The sequence below is a fragment of the Antechinus flavipes genome, chromosome 3, assembly GCF_016432865.1.
Source record: "Antechinus flavipes isolate AdamAnt ecotype Samford, QLD, Australia chromosome 3, AdamAnt_v2, whole genome shotgun sequence".
NCBI lineage: Eukaryota > Metazoa > Chordata > Mammalia > Dasyuromorphia > Dasyuridae > Antechinus > Antechinus flavipes.
In genome coordinates this window covers 449,589,090-449,612,397 of record NC_067400.1, presented here as the reverse complement: position 1 = coordinate 449,612,397, position 23,308 = coordinate 449,589,090, and positions in this window count along the sequence as shown.

Below are 23,308 nucleotides of genomic sequence, written 5' to 3'. Positions count from 1 at the left end.
TCAACTGTGATCTTTTCAACAATGAGATGATTCATGCCAGTTCCAATGGTCTTGTGATGATAAAAGCTATCTGCACTGTGGGAACTAAGGGTGCATCACAAGATAGTGTTTTCACCTTTTTATTATTGTTTGCTTGCTTTTTGTTTTCTTTCTCGTCTTTTCCTATTTGATCTGATTTTTCTTGGGCAGCTTGATAAATGTGGAAACATGTAAAAAAGAATCGCACATGTTTAACATATATTAGATTGCTTGCTATATTGGGGAGGGTGTGGAGGAAAGGGGGAAGAAAAATTTGTAACACAAGATTTTGCAAGGATGAATATTGAAAACTATCTATGCATATGTTTTGAAAATAAAAAGCTATTATTTGAAAAGAAAAGAGGTCAGGATGTCTAGATTGAGGGAAGCCCTAGTTCCATTACATTCTGCCAAATTCAAGACTACAGCTGAAGATCAGTTTGAAATGCATATTTTAGGAAGTACATTGAAGTGCTGGTATTTATCCAGAGAGCCATCTCCAGTCATCCTGATCTATATCTGTCCACTAGGCCCAGATAGCAAAGAAAATCATGCCAGGAGAAAGAACTGAGGATATTAAACTTGAATTGGAAAAAAACTTAAAGGAAACATAATGGCTGTCTATATATTTCCAGAGCTGTCATACAGAAAGGAAATGAAATGTTTTTCTTTTGATGTAAAGAGTAAAAATAAGAGTAAAGAATGGAAAGGAAGATTTTGATTTGATAGAATGAAAAACTACCTAAGAATTAGTGTTTCAATTCACTACTTGACAAAAACTGCTGGAAAAATTGGAAATTAGTATGGCAGAAACTAGGTATTGACCCACACCTAACACAACATTCCAAAAAAAGATCAGAATGGGTTCATGATTTAGACATAAAGAGTGATATAAGCAAATTAGAAGAACAAAAGAAGGAAGGAATTTGTGGCTAAGAAGAACTGGAGCTCATTATTGAATACAAGATAGATAAATTTGATTATTAAGTTTAAAAAGTTTTTGTACAAACAAAACCAATGCAGACAAGATTAGAAGGAAAGCAATAAACTGGGGGGAGGGAGGGAAATTACATTCAAGGGTTCTGATAAAGTCCTTGTTTCTAAAATATTTAGATAATTGACTCAAATGTATAAGAATTCAACCCATTCTCCAATTGACAAATGGTCAAATATATGAGCAGACAATTTGCAGATGAAGAAATTAAAACCATTTTTAGTCATATGAAAAGATGCTCTAAATTACTATTCATCAAAGAAATGCAAATTAAGACAACTCTGAGATACCAGAGTATATAAGTGAGATATCACTATACACCTCTCAGATTGGCTAAGATGACAGATAAAGATAATGAAAAATGGAGGGGATTCAGGAAAACTGGGACACTGATATATTGTTGATAGAATTGTGAACTAATACAAACATTCTGGGGAGCAATTTGGAACTATGACCAAAGTGCTATCAAACTGTGCATACCCTTTGATCCATTAGTGTTTCTACTGGGCTTATATCCCAACGAGATCTTAAAGGATAGAAAGGGACCCACATGTTAAAAAATGTTTGTGGCAGCCCTTTTTGTAGTGGCTAGAAATTGGAAACTGAGTGGATACCCATCAGTTGGAGAATGGCTGAATAAGTTATGGTATATGAATGTTATGGAATATTATTGTTCTATAAGAAATGATCAGCAGGATGATTTCAGAACAGCCTGGAGAAACTTACATGAACTGATGAGAAGTGAAATGAGCAGAACCAGAAGATCATTATATGCAGCAACAAGAAGATTATGTGATGATCAATTCTGTTGGACATAGTTCTCTTCAACAATGAGATGATTCAGAACAGTTCCAATGATATTGTGATGAAGAGAGCCTCTACACCCAGAGAGAGAACTGTGGGAACTAAGTGTGGATCACTGAATGTGGATCATAGCATAGTATTTTCATTCTTTTTGTTTTCTTTCTTATTTTTTTCTTTTTGATTTGATTTTTCTTATGCAGCAAGATAATTGTATTAATATGTATACATATATATTGGATTTAACATATATTTTAACATGTTTAACATATATTACTTGCCATCTAGAGGAAGATAGGGGGGAAAGGGGAAAAATTTGGAACACAAAGTTTTGCAAGGGTCAATGTTGAAAAATTATCCAGGCATATGTCTTGAAAATAAAAAGCTTTAATTTAAAAAGAGTTGGAATTTCCCATGAATAAAATGGGCTGCCTAAGGAAATATTAGACATCTAGTTTCTACTAAAGTCTTCAAGTCCATGTTTTGCAACACTGATTTTTCAGAAGGCCTCTCCTCACTCAGAGATTCTTTTGAATAGAATGACCACAATCAGAATGCTAACATGGAGAGCCAAATTTTGTCATATTTAATCAGGATACCAAGATAGTTTCCTTAATTAATTAACTTTGAGTGTTGTCTCCCCGCCTTTACCTTAAAAAATTAACTTTCTAGAAATTTAAATTCATAATAACAAGACTTTGTATTCATCTAGAATTATTATTCAGCTATATTCTTAGCATCTTTAATCACTACCTTACTAATATTTCTAGAATCCTTGTAGTGTAGATAGCAAGGATTTGCAAGATAGAATATAAAGAACTGTTCATTTCTTGAAGTCTCAACTATCTAATGAGATCAGACTTGATATATTATACTTAATAACAGTAAGTCTTAATTAAGAACATTTTTTTTTCATTTTTAATGGAATAATCTTGAACAGAATGGAAAATCAGAAAAATTGAGTATAGTCTTTTCAGGTGGGCCCATTTTTGAGGTCCCTTTTTTATCCTTCTCTTCCACAGGCATAGTATAAACCCAATATTTCTCACTTTTCTTCTATTCTTGAGCCCTAAGATTTGGCTGGCTCCTTCTATTAGTTTTCTGATGTTACTACTTACTCTTCCCAATCTGGCATTTTTAGTACTGTTTTTCCTGCTCAAAGGAACTTATATTTTTCACTTAGTCCTTTCTTTCTGGTTCTGAAATTAGCACATACCACTTTGTTAGCAAATTCACAGTATTTTTATTGCCAGTCACTAAAAACAAATTTGTAGTATTCTTACTACATTCAAAGATGTGCCACCCAAAGGTTTATATAAATCAAAGAGAAAATGAACAAAGTTATAAGAATCTTAAAAACTGACCCTGATCTTTTATTCAAATGGACTGAATATTTAGCCTCATTTTGTATTCTGATTAAATCCTTTCTTCCAGATATTGCACATCAACTTAGCTAGCAAAATCTCTCCAGGTTAAGATGCCCAATCGAGTTTGGGCATTTCTGAGAGCAATTTCAATTTTTAAGGTTCTAAGCCGATAAACCTTCTAAAAATCTGCTTCCAAGTCCCATCTAAAGATATTAGACCCTCTAATTTAGGAAAGCTATGTTTTCTAGGGGTTATCTTGGAAGATTCATCCCTTAGACTCCAGCACTTTCAGGAAGGACCTTATGAATAATCTCCTCATTCATCTTGAAGGTTTCCTTAATTCTTGGACTACTAGAATTCCTCTTCTTAACGCTAGGTCTCTAAATAAGAAAAATTCTTCTTTATTTGACATTCAAAGAATCTTCTTTTTGGCTCCAGGCTCTCCTGTTCTTATCTGGCACTTGTCTTCTTTCTGGAGGTCTTGATTATTGAGGCTGCCTCCTGAAACATCTAATTTAACTTTGACCCTATTTCTGTCACCAGCTACTCCTTCTAAAAAAAATTCAATATCTGGTCATTATAACCATTTCTGCCAGTTGGGCAAATCTTGATTTCTTCACTTATTAGAATAATTATTCACTCTTCCAAAGCTCCTCAAGATTAATTTTCCTCATATGAACTGTGTGATGTAGTATTCTCATTTTATAAATGAAAAAAACATAGTACTAGGGAGGTGAAATATCTCACCAAGAATCTTGCAGCTAATAAGTCTATAGACAGAAATAAAAGTAGGCATCCTCTAGCCTAGTCTTATTTCCCATATAGTATATGACTTTTCACATTACCATTTTGACAGAAAAAATTTAAATGGAATTTCAGAAGAGATTTGCAAAAGCTGCAGATAAAACAGAATAAGTTTAAAAACTCAAAAATGCATTATATGTATGTCTGTATTCACACATATATATAGTATTGTATAATATCAATATATTTTATCCTTTGACATCACAATAATTTAGACTTATTTTCTAGTAGGAAGGGAAGGTCAAAAATTTTAGTCAGATTTTCCAGCTCATGCATCCCTAATCTTCATGATGTGGAAAGGATACTTTCCATTATCTACTGTGCTGGCATCTGGTTCCCAATCCCTTCTTTAGGTAATGTGGTACAGTAGATAGAACATTAGACTACCACTTAGGAAACGCCTCAGACATGTGACACTTGATAAATCATTTAGTAACTCTGGGCTTCAGTTTCTTCATTTGTAAAATGGAAATAATAATAGCATCTATTTCATCAGATTGTTTTAAGGATCAAATTAAGAACATATTTAAAATGTTATATAAACTTTCATGTACTCTATAAATGTTAGCTATAGCCAAAAGGCAGCTTGTGAGAGGCATAGAGTAGACCTCTCCCTCTGCAAGCAACAAATTCCCTCAGCAAATTTAACTTTTTTTCTTCTTCCAAGTCTGTTGTTCTTTTTGAATCTCCCACTCAGTTCCTTGCTCATGGCTCATTTCAGATTTGCCAATGAACAACAAAGAAGTCATGCACACAGTTCAAAAACATGATTTAGTTAATCAAGTCCAAGCTAGAAGCATATATTAAATAGATATCAAAACTAGAAAAACATATTAAATAGAATCAGCCCCAATACGCCATGGACTGATTCCTATTTTCTGTTTCCTTATTCTTCCTGGTTTTCTTTTATGCCATAATAGTATAACACACTTTATATTGTGCCTTAAATATGGAGACATTGAATAAATATTTGTTGAAGAAATTAAAAAATTAATTAGCCAACTAGCAAATGAATCAATGAATTGTCCATAATGAATCCTTTGATTTGCATCAAATGTCTTTAAGCCAGTGGGAAAAGGGTGTACTATTTAAAAAGTACTCTTTTTTTAGGGCAGCTAGGTGGCGCAGTGGATAGAGCACCAGCCCTGAAGTCAGGAAGACCCGAATTCAAATCTGGTCTCAGACACTGTCTAGCTGTGTGACCCTGGGCAAGTCACTTAACCCCAATTGCCTCAAAAAAAAAAAAGAAAAAAAAGTACTCTTTTTAAATTTAACTGAGTGCTTCAATATAATATTGCTTGGACCACTATTATTATTATTATTTCATATCATCTGTCTCTTAATCAGTTATTATAATATCCTCCCTTTGGGATTCCCTCTTTTCTTAATTATACTCCCTTCCTAGCAGAATCCATATTTTGCCTATCTAACAACTGTTTTCTCTATGAAATCATAGAGATCATCCAGTGCAACCAATAGATCTATAGAATTATAAAGTTTAAAATGAAATACAAAAATTATCTATCCTAATGAGCTCTACTATGACTCCCTAATTCAACATAGAAATCCTCAAACTGAGATCCATGACTAACAGTCCTTCACATATACTATTTGAACATGTTTAAGAATGGAGAAGAGCTCACTACCTCATTCTGTTCCAATTGTTTGACAGCTAGGATTATTAGCCAAATTTTTCCTTGTTTTCAGCCCAGATCTGTGTCTGTAAACTTCCATCAATTATTTTGTTCTGCCATCTGGAAGAAGGGTATAAGAACTCTTGCAAATCAGAGTCTGATATTTAGAAATATCAAACATCTACCTTTTCTTGTAAAATCAATCTTTTGATTTTCCTACTATGTATCCCCAGTTCTTTTAATTATTTTTTACATTAGCTATAAATTTTACTATCATAAACATTTTGCTCTTGATATACTCAAACTTTTCAATTTCTCTCTTAAAATAGAGAAATCACAACTAGATATGGTATATCAGAGATAAGCTTATGGTGGCTAGGTGACACAGTAGTTGGAATACCTGACTGAAGACAATGGGACTCCTCATGAATTTGAAGCTAGCCTCGGACACTTAGTAGCTATATGACCTGAGCAAGTCACTTAAACCTGTTTGCTTTAGTTTCCTACCTCTAAAATGGGTTGATGGACTCAAAAATAACAGAGTAAAATGCAATGGAATGATGATCTCCCTTACTCTGAGTATTTCTAGTAATGTAATGAATAGCTGGGGTTCGGGAGGGCATATGGGGGATAGTAGTGGATGCAGGCAGCAGCATCATCATAGTTCAAGTTCAATATGAGACAAATCTCCCAAATCTTTTCCTACTATACTATTAATCCAGATTTTCAATGTGTGATCCAAATTTCACAGAACCAAGGAAAATCTTCAGTGAAAGGGAAACCTCTTCCCATCAAGACAACCCATTTCACTTTAAGTAGCTCAAAATGTTAGGAAGTTTTCAGTTACATTGGCTGAAATCTGCCTCTCCAGAGCTTCCACTTGTTCATTTTAGCTTTGTCTTCTGGAGCCAAACAGTCTAACAAGTCTTATCCTTCTTTCATATGTTCATATGTTAATAAGAAGAAACATCATGTCACTTCCAATTCTAATCTTTCCCACACTAATCAGTAGCTCCGAAAACAGACCCCCTTCAAGACAATACAGTGATAGAATGGAAAAAGCACTGGACTTGTAATCAGAAGGATTTGAGTCCAAATTTTATGTCAGCTTAGCTATATAACTAGGCAAATCATTTATCCCGTCTCAAGCTCCATTTCCTTATTTGTGATATGTAAGAACATTCATCTCACAGAATTGTTGTCAAGATCAAATGAGATAATATATGTAAAATACTTTGAAAACCTTAAAGCACTTTGAAAATGTGAGTTATTGTTATTATTATATATCATATTCTCCAATCTTTTACATTCTGAAAGAAATTTAGTTTGTTGGGACAATGAAGGTTTACCAACCCTTTTTTAGAGCTTCTCATCCATCTTTGGTGTCCACCTTCACCTAATTTCAACATAAGGCTCCAAGAAACTGTAGCATGTGAAGTGGTCATACTCCAATAAAACCATTTTGGCAGCCAAATAGATAGATAGGCCAGGGAATGTCTCCACAAAATGTGTGAAGACTTTCTCTTTATCCTTTTTCCCTGTGAAAAGAGCAGATTATTACAATTTGTTCTAATGGACATGAAGGTGGCTACAGCAGGCTTTGTGGAATGACTAGAGCTTAGTCCCCGAGTCATCCTGATTTTAATGACTCTGGAGGAAAGAGGGAAGCTGATAACTGTGCAATTCTACCTCATTAAATTCATTCATGCATGAACTATGACATCACTCATGATGTCACTGTTTTTGTCAAAATTAAGGACAAACAAGAAAACAAATTTGTTAATTACTTTTATAAGATGTGGCACTCAGAACTAAACACAATACTCTGTTTTGAGAATATCCAATTGTGTATTCCTTAGATATCTCAAATTTTTTTGTGTCCTAACTAGAATTCATTCTTTCCTTCCAAACCCACCCCTACAAAATTTTCTGACTTTTTCTCCTCTTAGTCTTAGTCTTGCCTGGTTCTTTCTTCACTTTCTCTGACCGACCCCGTATCTAGTTGGTTGCCAAGTTTCAATTCTACTTTCATAACATCAATCACAATTTCTTATCTTGGAGTATTCTAATAGCCCCCCTGATGATCTCCTTCCTCTCAGTCTTAATCCTCCATACAGCTATAAGAATAATCTTCCATGCACAAGCATGACTATGATTTTTTTTTTGTTTGCACAAATTCAGTGTTTTTCTATTTGCCTTAAAGATAGGAGTGCCTTATGTCTGAAGAACTATAAGATTGTATATATCCTTTGATCTAGCAATAACACTGTATTGTATCCCAATGTATTTCAAAGAATCCCAAAGAAATAATAATTTTTAAAATAAATTCAATCTATTTGTATAAAAATATTTATAAAAATTATTTTTGTTGTGGCTATTGGAAATTTAAGGGATGCTCATCAACTGAAGAATGGCTAAACAATTGTGTTATATGATTCTAATGAAATATTATTCTGCTAGAAAAAACTTGGGAAGACTTAAATGAATTGATATAAAGTGCATTGGACACAGTAACAAAAATATTATACAATGATTATCTGTGAATGATTTAGCTATTCTCAGCAACACAATCATTCAAGACAATTCCAAAAGACTCATGATAAAAAATGCTATCCAAATCCAGAGAAAGAGCTGATGTTTGAATACAGATTGAACCATTTTCCTTCCTTCTTTCCTCCCTCCCTCCTCTATCTTCCTCCTTCTGTCCCTCTGTTCCATCTTTCCTTCCTTCCTTCCTTTCTTCTTTCCTTCCTTCCTTCCTTCCTTCCTTCCTTCCTAGTCTTCTGGTACACAATACTAATATGGAAATATTTCACATGATTGCATATGTATAAGCTATAATCATATTGTTTATGGTCTCAGGAAGCAGGGAGAGAAGAAAGTTCAATTTGGACTCAAAACTTAAGAAAGAAAATAGTGAATGTTAAAAATTGTTTTTACATATAATTGGGGGAAATAAAATATTATTATTTTTTTTAAATTTAATTTTATTTAATAATAACTTTGTACTGACAGAATCCATGCCAGGATAATTTTTACACAGCATTATCCCTTGCAATCACTTATGTTTTGCTTTTTCCCCTCCCTCCCTCCTCACCCCCCCCCCCAAGATGGCAAGCAGTCCTATATATGTTAAATATGTTGCAGTATATCCTAGATACAATACATATTTGCAGAACCGAACAGTTCTCCCGCTGCACAGGGAGAATTGGATTCAGAAGGTAAAAATAACTCGGGAAGAAAATCAAAAATCAAATAGTTCACATTCATTTCCCAGTATTCCTTCTTTGGGTGTAGCTGTTTCTGTCCATCATTTATCCAATGAAACTCAGTTAAGTCTCTTTGTCAGAGAAATCCACTTCCATCAGAATACATCCTCATACAATATCGTTGTCGAAGTGTATAATGATCTCCTGGTTCTGCTCATCTCACTTAGCATCAGTCCATGTAGGTCTCTCCAAGCCTCTCTGTATTCATCCTGCTGGTCATTCCTTACAGAGCAATAATATTCCATAACATTCATATACCACAATTTACCCAGCCATTCTCCAATTGATGGGCATCCATTCATTTTCCAGTTTCTAGCCACTACAAACAGGGCTGCTACAAACATTTTGGCACATACAGGTCCCTTTCCCTTTTTTAGTATCTCTTTGGGGTATAAGCCCAATAGAAACATTGCTGGATCAAAGGGTATGCACAGTTTGATAATTTTTTGGGCATAATTCCAGATTGCTCTCCAGAATGGTTGGATTCGTTCACAACTCCACCAACAATGCATTAGTGTCCCAGTTTTCCCGCATCCCCTCCAACATTCATCATTATTTTTTCCTGTCATCTTAGCCAATCTGACAGGTGTGTAGTGATATCTCAGAGTTGTCTTAATTTGCATTTCTCTGATCAATAGTGATTTGGAACACTCTTTCATGTGAGTGGTAATAGTTTCAATTTCTTCATCTGAAAATTGTCTGTTCATATCCTTTGACCATTTATCAATTGGAGAATGGCTTGATTTTTTATAAATTTGAGTCAGTTCTCTATATATTTTGGAAATGAGGCCTTTATCAGAACCTTTAATTGTAAAGATGTTTTCCCAGTTTGTTGCTTCCCTACTAATCTTGTTTGCATTCGCTCTGTTTGTACAAAGGCTTTTTAATTTGATATAATCAAAATTTTCTATTTTGTGATCGGTAATGGTCTCTAGTTCATCTTTGGTCACAAATTTCTTTCTCCTCCACAAGTCTGAGAGATAAACTATCCTATGTTCCTCTAATTTATTTATAATCTCGTTCTTTATGCCTAGGTCATGGACCCATTTTGATCTTATCTTGGTATGTGGTGTTAAGTGCCTAATTTCTGCCATACTAATTTCCAGTTATTCCAGCAGTTAAAATATTATTTTTTTAAAGATAGGCATTCCTAATTTTTTTGGTAATATGGAATCTTTGGGTACTGTGGCAAAATCTCTGTATCCCTTCTCAAAAAGATGTTTTTAAAGGGATAAAATGAAATACATAAGGTTACAAAAGAAACCAGTTATACTGAAATAAGAATATAAGTGTTTTTCCCCCATCCAAGTTCACAGAACCTTTGAAAAATTCCAGGCTGAGAATTTTTGTTCCAGGAAAAATGTGAACCTCACAGGTAGACATTTAAAGTCCTTAGCAATGTGGCTCTAGCCTTCCTTCCCAAACTTATTTAGTCTTACTCCCATTCATACATTCTTTTTTAGATTAATTGGCTTACTTGCTCTTCCTCCAAGTCACCATTCTATCTTTTCCCCTATTTTCCCCTTTGAACACATTGCCTCTCATAAGTAAAATGCACTTCTTATTCACTTCTAAATTTTATCATCTTTAATTTTCTTCCTGATACATCTTTTATTCCAACTGTTATAGGAAACTTTCTTGTTTCCCTATTTGTTATTTGATTATTTATCTTTTAATGATCTTTTATTTATGTTTTTTGTTTGTATATGTTGCTCCCACATAGTCTAGAATGTAGCTGCTTGAGGTCAAGGGCTTTTGTTTTATCCTTACTGCTTAGCATATGCCTTCAATACTTCACAGATATTTTATGAATAGAATTAATCTGAATTTACTCCTTCTATATATCATCTTGGCCCATCATACTAATCTGGTGATATATTTTTGAACTCTGATTCTGTCATCGGATGTATTAGCTAATCCCTTTCCTACTTTGTATCATTTGCAGATTTGATATTCATACCTTCTATCTTTTAATCTAAGTCATTCATGAAAATTTTGAATAGGACAAGGTTGGCTCTATGCTAGAATAGCACATCAAAAAATGTTGCCATTGAGGCTATTTATCTTTATATGTAAAATCATCACCGAGCTGCCAGCTTACATTTGATACACACTCACTCTCCTTTCCCCATAGTGTGAGGACAATGTACAAAGAGAGCTTACTTTTGAAATCTAACATAACAGAATCATAATTTGGAGCTGCAAAGAATCTTAAAAATCACTTCATGAAAGGGTTAAGAATTTTTTCTGTATTAGGGCCCCTTTGTAAGTCTGATGAAGGCTATGAAGTCCTTTTCTAAATCATATTTTTGTCTCTATCTTTCATTTCTCTGTTTCTTCTCTTTTTCTTTCTATCCTTCTCCATCTCTGTCTCTGTCTCTTTTCTGTTTCCTCTTTACCTTCTTTGTCTTTTCCTCTTTCCCCCTTCCCCTCTTCCTCCTCTTCTTCTTTTTCTTCTTTTCCTCCTCCTCCTCCTCTTTTTCTTCTCTTCCTCCTTCTGTTTTAGAATACTGATTCTGACTCCTACTATTTGGGTGGCTTCAGGCAAGTTATTAAACCTCTTTATGCTTCAAGTTTCTCATCTGTAAAATGAGATTAGACTAAATGATCTCTAAGATCTCTTTCAGGGAAGAATCTATGGTGCTATGATCTGTCAAGGCACCTAAGTAGTGCAGTGGATACAGTGATGGGCCTGGGGTTAGGAAAACTATGCACCTGAGTTCAAATCGGGCCTCAGACACTTAATAGTGTGACCTTGAGCAAATCACTTAACCTGAGCTCCTCATCTATAAAATGAATTAGAGAAGGAAATAGTTTGCCATTTGCTTTGTCAAGAAAACCCCAAATTGGGTTACATGATTGAAACAATTGAACAACAACATGACCTGTTAACCTTACTCCAAGAAAATATCAGGTTTATTAAAGCCTTCAGCATAACTGGTTCTATCACTGATTCTTTTTGTGACTTTGGATAGTACCTTAAATACTGCTTTCAGAATCTCTGCCTATTAGTTGGAGTTAATAATATTTTTATAGCATCAAAATTGTGAGGCTTAAAGAAAACCTCAGTTGAATCCCTTGAGATGTGGGATAATAAAAGAATATTATTAGTTTTTAAAAAAATTATTCTTGTCACAATGATCACTCAGACAGTATTTAAAAGGGTATTTCTCTGTAGTTCCTGTGCAGAGAAAAGCTTTACCAAGCAACGAGGATATTAACCATGCCTCATTCATCTCCATTGGGTCCTCGGACATTTTGAGGCAAAATATATAAGCTACTATCCAAATTGATAATACTTGCCTGATTCAAAACGAATGTCACCAATCGAACCCTTAATGCATTGGAGCAGAGTATGATGGAACGTTAGTAAAGTACAGCAGTAAAAATTTACAAGAGGAATAAGCATGAGATTGAATAGTCCATCTTATCAATTGGGTTTAAAGTAGTTATTAATCTTGGTTATTAGACTCAGAAACAGGTGAACAAATGAAATCATGTATTTGAAAATATGAACTTGGCACATGGACTAGAATCACAGTCTTGTGCTAGGAGAGACTTTAGGGTTCATCTAGTCTAATTCTCTCATTTTATAGATAAGGAAACTGAGAACTAGAAGAGTAAAGAAGCTTGTCGAAAGTCAAATAGCTAGTTAGTTGTAGAGCCTGAATTTCAACCCAGGCAAGGACAATCTCATTAATCTAATCAAAAAGATTTAAAGCTGAAAAGGGGAAAAAAAGTGAGGAAGAAAACTGCTTGTGTACATCTGACATGCTAGATTCACAGTGATCCTCAAACTTTTGTTCTCAATATCTTAATCCTATTAAAAATGATTGAGGATCTGCCCAAAGAGTTTTTGTTTATGTGGTTTATAGTTACAGATATTGATCACATTAAAAATAAAAACTAATTATGAATTTGTAGACTCTCTAAAAGGTTTTCAGAGATTCCCAGGATGCTCTGGACCAGACTTTGAGAACCACTGCTGTTGGAATCCTTACAAAGAGTTAAGTCATTAGAGTTAATAGAGACAATAATTATCTAATTTAGCATGGTTCAGTATGGTTGATTTGATCCTACGAGAAGGTGTTGTAGGCCAGAACTTGAAACAAGATACTAAGTAGAACTGATAGAAACAATGCTTGTGTTCATATCTTTAGAGAGCTCATATAAGCAAGAAGCTCTTAGGGCCAGAGAGCACTCTGGGAGGAAACCCATAATCCCACTCTTGGATCCCACAATCCCACTCTCGGAGAAGGAGCATAAATAGAGCTTCAGTGAGCCAGTCAAATGAGTTCAGGAGAAGCCCTCTCTCCGAGGTGCAACCAGATTCATTCATCCCACTGTGGTGGCTGGGCTCCTGCACTTCCCCCACTGAGTCTAAGGCTGGTCTGAAAAGCTCTCCAGAAAGCTGCGATTCATTCCATTTTCTACCTTTGTACTGGCTGGAGGCTGAAGGACAAACCTTTGGATTTGGAGACATTCGGAGGGAGCAGAAAGATAGGCCTCTAAGAAAAACTAAACAGGCTATTTTGGAAGGAGAAAATAAACGTTTGCGTTTTATCATCTGGCTGTATTTTGGAGTGATTATTACTTTCAGCTGAAACTAAGGCTGCCTCCAGAAAACCTCCCCTAGAAACCTGCTCCCAGAGAACCATTGTATTTTAAAGAAGAGAACACTACACACTGATATAGAGAGACAACATAGAAAAAAGAAGTGTAAATATAGCCAGTCATAAATAGGACACAATAGGAGACATAAATAGAGCCAGCAAGAAAGCTATTGACATTAGATAGCTAGTGATTCAGTCAATAAATATTTATGAAGTGCCTTCTGTGTGTCAGCACTGTGATAAGTATTGAGGATACAAATACAGAAAAGAAGGATAACCCCTGACCTCAAGAAGTTTATTTTTTAATGGGGAAGACAACACACATTTTACAAAAAGAGATGAAAAGTAAAGAAGGTTAATAAAGAGGGTTAGTGAAAATATTCAGCATGGTAATATGAAGATGTCTAAAAGACTGCAGCTGGGTGGAACATATTTGCTAATATAAGTTTGGATAATAAGTAAGTTGAACTAGAGACTATAAGGAGGCAAATTTGACTCAGTAACACTGATATTTGGTGGGATGAAAGCCATACTGAAATATGACTTGAGAAATAAATATATTGAATGATAAAAAAATAAGCAGAATGATCGAGGTGGAAAGGGGGCAAGATGGCAGAGTAAAACCAGGAAGCTGCTCTAGCTCTCCCAGTTTCCCTCAAAAACCCACATCAAACCAAGCCTCTGAACAGAGTCTAATGGAATGAAAGCCCTCTCCAGCTCAAGATAGATTAGGAAAAACTTCAAGAAAGGTCAGTCTCACTGAGGTGAAAAGGGTGTTCAGCCTAGCTCAGATAGACTCTGGAAAAGCCTGTGGGAGTCTTATTCACAGCAAATCAGCTACTAAGACCCTGAGTCCTGCCTCAGTAGAGAGCAGATGGGGGCAGCTTGCAGTCCCAGCTCAGAAAGCAAACTGGGAAACCAGGCTGTTTCTTGAACAGAACAGGCCCCTACAAACAAAAGTGGCCCTTTGTGTTCAAAGCCAAGGCTTAGAGCTGCACAGGAGCTGGGGACAGCACTCCCTTTACTCCAGGAGCAGAACTCTACCTTAAAAGTAAAAAAAGAAGAAATACTAAAAGAAAAGGAAAGAAAATAAGCAACAAACAGAAAAGAACCTTGACCATAGAAAGCTACTATGGTGACAGGGCCAACCAAAACACAAAACAGAAGAAATCTCAAAGAGTGATATAAATTGGTCTCAAGCCATATAGTATTGAAAATTCTCACAAAAGACAGAGAATCCTAGAAAATCATCTAATTATCTATTGGAAATAATTCAGAGGTTTAGCACAGTTGCAGGATATAAAATAAACCTACACAAATTATCACCATTTCTATATATTACTGACAAAACTCATTAGCAAGAGATAGAAAGAATAATTTCATTTAAAATTATTGTAGACAAAATAAAATACTTGGGGGTCTACCTGACAAGACAAACCCAAAAACTATATAAACACAATTACAAAATACTTCTCAAACAAATAAAATCATATCCAAACAATTGGAAAAATACCAATTGTTCTTGATTAAACCAAGCTAATATAATAAAAAGACAATTCTGCCTAAATCAGTCTGCTTGTTCTGTGTCACACCAAACTGCCAAAACATTATTTTATAGAACTTAAAAAAAAATAACAAAATTCATCTGGAAGAACAAAAGATCAAGAATAAAAGGAAATTAATGAAAAAAAAAAAATACAAAGGATGGTGGCTTAGCAGCACCAAACCTAGAACTACATTATAAAACAGTAATAACCAAAACTATTTGGTACTGGCTAAGAAATTGAACGGTAGATCAGATGAATAGATTAGATACACATGACATAATAGCAATCTAGTATTTGATAACCCTCCAAACTCCAACTTCTGGAATAAAAACTCAGTATTTGACAAAAATTGCCAGGAAAATGACAATAATATTTCAGAAACTCGGTATAGACCTACATCTCACACTCCATACCAAAATAAGTCAAAATGAATACATGATTTTGGCATAAAGGATGATACCATAATCAAATTAGGAGGACAAGGGATAATTTATCTATCAGATCTTTGGAGAAAGGAGGAATTTTTGACCGAAGAACTAGAGAACATCATGAAAGGCACAATGGATAACTTTGATTACATTAAATTTAAAAAGTTTTGCACATACAAAACCAATAGAAACAAGATTAAAAGAAAAGTACAAAACTAGGAAAAATCTTTACAGTCAGTATTTCTAATAGTCACATTTTTAAATATATAAAGAACTGTTTCAAATTTATCATAATACAATCATTCCCCAATTGATGTGGCCAAAGAATATGAACAGACAATTTTCAGATGAGAAATTAAAGCCATTTATAGTTATATGAAAAACATGCTCTAAATCACTATTGATTAGAGAAATACAAATTAAAACAACTTTGAGGTATCACCTCACACCTCTCAGATTGGCTAAGATGACAGGAAAAGATAATGATAAGTGTTGGAGGGGATGTGGGAAAATTGGGACACTAACACCTTGTTGGTGGAGTTATGAAATGATCCAACCATTCTGGAGAACAATCTGGAATTATGCCCAAAGGGCTTTAAAACTGTGCATACCCTTTGATTCAACAGTGCCATTACTGGGTCTGTGTCTCAAGGAAATCATAAAGGTGAGAAAAGGACCCACATGTGCAAAAATGTTTGTAGCAGTTCTTTTTGTGTTAGCAAAGAATTGGAAAAGGAGTGGATGCCCATCAACTGGGGAATGGATGAGTAAATTGTAGTACATGAAGGTAATGGAATATTATTGTTCTATTTTTTTAAATGATGTACAAGTTGATTATAGAAAGGTCTGGAATGATTTACATGAACTGATGCTAAACAAAACAAGCAGAATCAGGAATACATTGTACACAATAACAGCAAGGATGTGTGATGATTAACTATGAAAGGCTTGGTTTCTCTCAGTGGTTCCGTGATCTAAATCAATCCCAATAGACTTTGGACAGAAAATGCCAGCTGCTACCAGAAAAAAAACTAAGAAGGCCGAATGTAAATCAACACAGACTATGTTCACTTCTTTTTTCTGTTTTTTTTTTTTTTAATCTCTCCCATAGGTTTTCCTTTTTGCTCTGATTTTTCTTTCCTGACATGATTCATAAAGCAATATGTATTAAAAAAAAAATAAAGTTACTACAATAAAAAAGATTATACAATCATCAATTAAAAAAATAAAGAAAAGAAAGATGTTTCAATTATTTTTCTATGCCACCATTTGAAATAGCGACTTTCTTAGGCATTTCCTCATATAAGGATAACAGGTGTAGATAAATTACCTACTTATTTTCCCCTCCCCCCATTATGATCATTCATCGCTTCTATTCCTCCTACCCCTAACCTTCCCTACCTCCAACCCCCCACCCAAACACACATACAGCCTGTGCAGTAAAACACTGTAAATAAGAACTGGCCCTCACTGAGTTATTCTGGAAAATATTGACAAGTGTCATCTTCAGTCAAGTTTTCTCCTTTCTGAAAAGCCTTATGAATATTTATATTTATGAAACCATTTTTGAAGGAAAGTTGTATAAACCATTGGCATTATGGGTTAGTCTCAAAGCTTCAGATTGTGATATGTCTTCACCCTGGGGAGTTCACTCTTGAAACTTGCTTCCTCCTTTCCATTCATGTTGCAATCTGATGCTGCTGTCAGTTAGTTTGGAGATTGGAGGTAAAAATGAAAAATCCTCAAGTTGAATGGTCAGGACATGCTCTCAAATTAATTTGAAAGGAAAATCCCCAAGTTCTGCTAGGGCCCAAAATTTTCAATTCAGTCATTACCAGGAGGTTTTGAAGAATGATTTCTTTTGATATCATCCATTTTCAGATACAAGTTCATAGATAGGGATATAATTTTAATGCAGTCTCTGTCTCTTTGCCCTCTGGTTTGATGAAAAGCAGCAAATATCTGTGCAGAGGTATAAAGGCCCCTTCAGTCCCTTAATCCCTTCTGTGTAATGGAGCATTTGTTTCTCTTCAGTGAACAGTGAGACTGTAATTCCCTCTAATCCTAAGTGAAGTTTAAAGGGCAGGAATTTTAGTCATTCACCCTCCCACCAGCCTTCCGCAATCTTTCACAGTTCACACACAAGGACCTTTGGAAATTTTTATAAATCCACTGGAATGTGTGGCTAGCTGCTCTATGTGATACTAGAAATAGCCTGCTACAGCAGGTGACTGACCAGAGGTGACAATTATTGGATATTGTCATGTTTACCTTGACTTTCATTCCTCCACCTCTACTTCTGAACAAACTGGGCCTGTAGTATGAAGGGCTCAGGTTAAGTGGATACATTATTTGACCATGTATTTTGAGGGCAAAGCATTCACATTCCATTCATCTAAGGCTCCCACTTAGAATCCTAGGAGCATCTTTCTTCTGGAGAAGGCAAAAGGTTGGGACCAATTATTTTTCTACGTGCAAAAATACTAGCCATGATGTATCAGGGGAAAGATTGTTTTAAGAAAAGTAAACTAGGAAATGTCATAGAGTATCATTAAATAACTCACAATAACCCAGAATTACTAAAAAAGAATTTCCCCAAGCCTCAAACAATCCATGCTTAAGGAGTATCAGATATTGGGTCCTGCATTAACTAATAATGGTAATTGGAATTTACAACTTTTAAACTTTTCAAAGCTGTTTATGTGCATCATCTCATTTGTTTTTCAAAATAATCCTTATTATCTCTTTGAAGAAGCTCAGCCTTAGGGATTAAATGACTTGACCAGGGTTGTATAGCTAGCACACGTGAGAGACAGGTTTCAAATCTAGATCTTTTTTAAATGCAAATTCAACAAATTTGCCACTATACCATACTTCTCTACCGTTACCATTCCTGAAGCACATACATACTCCTGAAGCTAGCAAACTGCTGCTTGCTCAGAGTATTTTTCCTGGATACTATGAAGGGAAGAACTCTTCTGGCCCTATTAGTAGTTAGTTTTTTACAGAGCTCTGTATAACTGACAAGTGGCCAGCAAGGATTATCTCAGGTTCAAGTTTATACTTTTTGTCACCTGTGTACTACCTTCTAATTTACATATAGAGATGAATCAATCAGGAGAGCTATAATCTTCACATATAAATATACACTTTCTCTCTTTTGAAACAAACCATATCCTTCAACTAAATGAAAACCAGCAACACTAACCCTATTTGAGATTGATGAAACTTTAATCCCTACAACCTTAGTTTTCTTCCTACTTCTCAATATCATTGAACAACCCTTTTATATATGGATGTTCCTTACTGCAACATGGGCTAAGTACCCCAACCATTCTTCAATTTGCTCTCCTTAGACATGTAAATGGAATTTTCAAATTATTTAAGAGTATCTGTAACCTATGCTTGTTATCTAACCTAGCAGCAAGTTGTTTCTTTAAAAATTCAGAAATCATGTAGGCCCTTTGGGCCTTCACACAGTTATAAACCTTCTCAAGAGGTAGTGGGAGGGAAAAGATGTATAAATTCAGAAGCAATTTTCATTTAAAATGAGAAACTTTGGAAAATTAAATATTTTTTATAATGCACCTATTATGTACACAATGTCTGTGAGGCAGACGGTCTGGAGTGATGGAATATAAGAGAGTTACATATGAGATGCAACCTTATCCTTAAGGATTTTACTATTTTTTGTAGCTAGAACAAATACTAATGAAAAAAAAAACTAAAAGGGCCCTTCATGTATTCCTTTGCAATACCACCATAAACATTCCCAAAACTTAGTCCTGTTCCAAATATGTTGAACAGTATTCCGAATAATCTTAGATTTTAGCTTCTTTCTTAACTTTCTAGCTGTTGGCTTATCTTGAGTACATGGGATCACTTCTGTTTTCTAAGAATTCCTAGGTACCTTAACTCTTAAAATAATCTTGAAATTTTGAACCAACCTAAAGCCCTCAGGGTGAAGATTGATTCTAATTCTTTGAAAAGTTTCACCAAGATTAAAGAGTCATCCTACTTACTATATGAGGTACTGCTATTGACTTACTGACACACTGAGAACTGGTGGTGACCTATTTTTTAAATGTATAGATCTATCGATTTATCCCTCTCTATCCATCCATTTATCTTTCCATCTATCCATCATCCATTCATCTATCATCAAACAGCAATGTCACCAGAGGTCAAAAGTAGGAACTGCAAACAGTCTTCTAAGATTGTATTTTCCACTGGTGAACTGGCTCAAGAAAATGTCATATTTCTTGAAAACACCATCTAAACCATTTAAAGTGAAAGGTCGTATGTTATAATAGAGTCCTGAGTTTAGAGTCAGGAAGGTTAGAGTCAAGAAGGTCGGAATTTATACCCTCAGCATATACTATTTGTGTTACCCTTGAGAAGGCACAACCTCTCAATGCTCCAGCCAATTCTAAGACTATAACTTGCAGAGCAATTATTCATCTGTATTGGTTAAAAAAAAAAAAAAAAAAAAAAAAAAAGGTGTTTCTTCATTGAGGGTTTCCTATGCCAATAATATCACAATCCACGTAATAAAAGTATTTAAATCAACCAGTCTTACAAGTCCCTTTTAGCAAACATCCCAGGCCAATTTTTATTTTTAGTTCAATCCTAATTCCCTACCTCTTGAAATTTAGAGAGTTCTGTTTGGAATACCATATGGTTTCTTTATCTAACCTATATAAGAAGAGCCCATGTGGGAACTTTATGTTTTAATCTCTGCCTCAATTGACAAAAAAGGGAAGAGAAGAATAACCTTACAGATTTCTTCAATGGTGACTTTTTTGCCTAATACCTCAAAGTATCTTTCCAGTGAGTATTTCTGGTTGTAAAGGTGATTCCCAAAGGTAATTTCTGTTTCCCATTGTAAGGTGTTAGACTGGCACTATCAGTGAAAGTTTCAGAGAAAATAGATTGTACCAGTAATAAATTGCTCTCTTTCCCTTATACAGATATGAATAAGATATCTATTTCTTGTAGCTACTAAAATTTAATTTTAGCCAAGCACAATTCATGGATAGAGACAAGGAGTTATTACAAGTGGAGAGGATGACAGAGTTTGGTTTCAGTCTGATCTTTCTAATTTCCTGCTCTAGCCATTGATTGATTTCTTTTGGCACAGAACTAGACATGCAAGAGATTTCTACTTGGGTGTTAATTAGGAGCTTTACCTTGAGTGGGGCTGCTGACAATTTTTGCATATAACCTCTGCCTAATGGAAATTGCCTGGGATTTGTTTCAGGCTCTTTTTTATTGTACTCAAGGGTGGGGTAAGAGAAGGCATGGAAGAATGCACCAATGAAGAAGGAAGCAAAGAGAGAGGAGAAAGGTGTCCTTGAATGAAAGGAGGAATTTCTGAGAGTAAAAACAGCAGTTCACAGTACTTTATAATCTACAAAAATCTTTCTTATAGATAGCCTGTGATGTACTGAATATATCATTATTTTCAAATTTAAAACAATATAAAGATAAGACTTTCCCAAAGTCAGAGGGGGAAAAATACAATTGAGATTTGAACCTAATTCTCCTGGCTCCAAATTCAATGCTTTTCCATACGGCCGCTTCTTGTAGTTCCTCCTAGAAGCCTTTCTATAAATCTATGCCATAATGTACATGCATTTGATTAGCCTTATGAGCAGGCAGAATAATAACTATTTTTTTTATTATGGCATAAGGGGTCCATGGGCAGTTCCTTGACCAAAATAAACAAGTACTTCTCATTTCACCATAAAAGCTTCAATTTGTCTGAATGTTGATGGTTTGCCAGTCTTCAAACATGTCCTATAAAAATGAAATCAGTCCAGTGGTAAAAAAGACCTAGAATAAGATAAGTATCCATGAATTTGGGAATCATTAAACCAATTACAATTCATGAATGTAATATAATGTACATGAAGAAATTCAGAGAAATTGAAAGCTTGCATCAATTGATGCAGAAGGAAATTAGCAGAACTAGAAGAACAACAGATGCAAAAGTTCAAATAAAAAGAATCCTAAAGTTAAGGCAAATAAACAAATCCTAAGAAATTATAATAACCAATCTTTATCCTTGTAAATAGGTAGTGAAATATCTTTGCTTTCCCTAAGCAGTCAAGTGTGGGACTACAAGACACAGCGTTGAGCTCAATGATCTTAGAAAAACATGGAAAAATTTGCATAAAATAATGAGGAGCAAAATGAGCAGAACCAAGAGAATATTGTATAAAGTAGCAGCAATATTTTTTCAAGAATGATTTTGAGTAAATCATTTTGATTATGATAAATATCCAAAATAACTATAAGTGAAATTCGAAGAAAGATGCTATCTGCATCCAGAGAAAGAAGTGATAAATAGTAATGTGGGGGACAATGATCTTTACCCAAATTAAAATAAGAGATTCTCAAGGTAAAAAGCAAAAAGGGTTTTTATGATCTTCCGAGAAAGGCCAACTCCCAACAAAAGTGAAATATTAGCCAATGACACACTCTTTATCATATTAGGAACTTAATGCTGTTTATCTAATAAGTAAACACCTGCAGCTTTTGACTATAGCACAACTTCTTATTGCAAAGTTTAAAATTATAATTAAGGTCAAGGCTACATTCTTATCAAAGGACTTCACTTTGTTTATCCCATTCAGAAGTACATATAAAATAATTTTACATACATTATTTATCTTTAATGTAGCCATCTCTAGAAAAGGGGGAAAAGGCGGGGAGATTTAAAGGTAATTTTATCATACATTTAAAAGTTGTATGTAATAGATTGGCAGTTTCATGTGCAGTCATTTTAAAAATTATATTATGTTGTGAAAATGCTTATTTTATTCCATAAATTAAAAATAAACTTAAAATTTTTAAAGAATTTGTATGCATTTTCAAATGTAGTCTTTGTATAAAGAGAAAATTTAATTCTAGAGTAGTGGTAGGAGTGGGAGCATATCCACAAATGGCTAATATAAAGCCAAAAGGCATCAATAACTTTATTTTTAATGTAATTATTCTTTGGAGGTAGCATATTTAAAGTGTTTATAAACTGGTGTGTTGGTAATCAATTAACAGGTTAGTAGGGATTAGCAGGAATAAAGCACAGGTTTGGTTGATGGGAGCCCAGAAGGGAAGACATGGCCAATGAGAGAAATGGGAGGAAGCCAAAACCATTTATCCCACTTCACTATCTTTCTCCCTAAACCCACCATTTTCTTAATAGACCTATTTCTAAAAAAATCACAGGCCAGGAACAAGAGAAAAAATCATGTGTGTATGTGTGTGTGTGTGTGTGTGTGTGTGTGTGTGTGTGTGTATGGATGTGAAAGTCATTTTAAAAGTCTAAACCAATACTCAGGCTTTTTTGGACACTTTAAATATGAGTATATCTATGGCTATGTATTGATTTATTTCTCTGTGTACATGTTCTCCTCCCATTTCCACATTCTCCAGTGGTAGATAGAATGCCCTCTTGGAGGAAAAAAAAAAAAAAAAAAACTGTTTTTTTTTTGGCTTTTGTATCTTCTTCACTTGGTACATATGATGTACATATAATAAACATTCAATAAGAGTTTCTTGAATTGAATTGAATGACTCTAACTGTCATCTATTGGTGCTCAATGTATTTTACATAATATTTCATTTTTAAGCCCTTGATCTTTCTTCAAGTCCATTCCACTGCAACATATAATATTCATTGCTTTTGTTTTATGTTGTTAATAGTTCCTTCTCATTCCCAAAATCCAAGCTAGCAAAGGGGAAAAAAATTACTTTGAGAATATCTCCTGCAGTGAGCTTGATAAGCCACTTACTTTATTAGACACATATTCCATTTTCTCCTGTGCGGGT